Here is a 2,299-nt window from a genome sequence, read left to right as displayed (position 1 = left end):
AAACAAATTGTGACAAGTGGTATCAGAAAATGCTGATGAGGGTTCAAGGATGTCATAGTAAGTTTGGCAGTTGGAGAGTCGAAGGAGGTAAACTATGGAAACATGTGGCCAATGAGTATCCTGGGTTGTCATCCATTGATGAAAATTGGAGGCTGGTAGTACCCAAGAAAGATCGGCTTAACATAATCTTAGCAGCTCATGAACCTCCTACATCAGGGCATACTGGCGTGTTCAAGACTTATTCTAGAGTGGCTGAAAAGTATTACTGGCCTAAAATGAGGAACGACATAGCCAATGTTGTACGAAGATGTAAAACCTGCGCTGCTTACAAGCCGTCTCAGCAGAAGCCAACTGACAAAATGGTATCTCATCCTAAGGTTGACCGCCCTTGGGAAATGATCTCGATGGACTTGGTAGGTCCACTACCAAGGTCAAAGCAAGGCCATACATATATTTTAAATGTTACTGATTACTTGAGTAAGTTTACCCTATTGTTTCCCTTGCGGAAAGCTACAGGTGATACGGTGGTGAAAAAGGTGGAAAATGAAGTTTTCTTGATATTTGGAGTGCCTAGGATTGTAATATGTGACAATGGTCCTCAATTTAGATCCACCCAGTTTGGAAAATTAATGCAGACTTATAAGTGTTATGTGAAATACAGTGCTGCTTATCACCCCAGGGCTAACCCAACAGAGAGGGTAAATCGAACATTTAAAACTATGTTGGCTATGTATGTGTCAGATAATCACCGAACTTGGGATGAAAACTTACATAAAATTGCTTGTGCTCTTAGAACATCCACTCATGAGACTACTAAACTAACACCCTACTTTGTCAATTTTGGTCGGAATATGATATTGTCTGGAGAAGATTATGCTGCTCTCACTGGGATAAATGACGAAGATGGAACTCAGACCGGGGATCTATCCAGAAATAAGTCATTTAGAAAAATGTTTTTGGATGTTAGGAATCGTCTGGAAGTTGCTGGGAATAAGAGTTGCGATAGATATAACTTGCGTTGTCGTCATGTCGAGTACCTTCCAAACCAACTTGTCTGGAGGAGGAATTATGCCCAGTCTGACGCTGCAAAATATTTTTCGCATAAACTAGCCCCTAAATTTATAGGCCCCTTTTGTGTGAAGAAACGGATATCACCGTGGACTTATGAGTTATGTGACGACAAGGGCAATAGCAAAGGTGTGTGGCATGCGAAAGATCTTAAACCGGGACCGACTGAGGAGTAGTATATTCGCATTCGTTATGTCTTCCATCATCATCCCGTGTAACACACCGGGTGGTGTTATGTTTATTATTTTTTTTGTTATTGTTTTTTTTTTCTTTTCCTTTGACGGAAAAGAAGGATGACTGTAATCGAGTGAATGGTCAACCTTGAAGTATGTCTGGGTATCGTGGCTGAATGATTGTAGTTGTGATCAGATGTGCACTGTGACGCTGAGCTGATTTGTTTTTTTTTCTCTTTTAGAAATTTACTACGTAAATTTCTTGAAGTAGAGGGGGGATTTGTTACAGTCAAAATTACTGATTAACTTTGAATCATCTCAGGTACATGATTAAAGTATTTATAAGCTAGAACATTCGTTGTAATAAAAACAATTTCATCAATTTGATTAAATATAAATAGCGTAAATTCATTAATTCGATTTGTAGATATTTTATGTTTTTTATTGTCATTGAAATTGGTCATTTACTCTATAGCTGACGTTTGTTTGATTCTAGTTGAATACATAGCGTTGACAATTCTTCCTTTTCGTATCCAATATGGTACCGCTTCTGGTTATCGTATTTTTGTTCGTTTTATGTTTTGACAGACTTTTAAATCTGTCAAATCAAAGTTCTATTTTTAAAAGAAGAATGTGACGTAGTTGGTCACTTAGCAGCTTGTAAAATCGAAATTGTTGATTTGAACGTCACCGCCGAAATTTTTAAACGTCTGATTTTTTGAAAATAAGGATTTATCTGATCCATCCATTAATTTGGGATCTATAAATCAGACTTTTCCATAAACTAGTAATTATTGGAGTTAGTAAAATTGATTTTAAGGATATATTACTAGTTTAGTCCAATTTTTGGGATACAATACGGCTGTGGTGTCATTTCTTCGATTTGGTAAGTGATATTTGCATATTGGGTGATCGATTATGTGTGACAACGAGTAAATTGTTCTAGATACGAATGAATGTTTGGTTTGAGGCCAGAAAACGGGTTTCTGTATCGAAGTTGTACTGAAGACACGTGATCCTCTGAAAGCTGGAAGACCCCATCGATTTTGGGTAAGTTA

The sequence above is a fragment of the Diabrotica virgifera genome, chromosome 9 (genome assembly GCF_917563875.1).
Source record: "Diabrotica virgifera virgifera chromosome 9, PGI_DIABVI_V3a".
NCBI classification, from domain to species: Eukaryota; Metazoa; Arthropoda; class Insecta; order Coleoptera; family Chrysomelidae; genus Diabrotica; species Diabrotica virgifera.
This window is presented reverse-complemented; position numbering follows the sequence as displayed.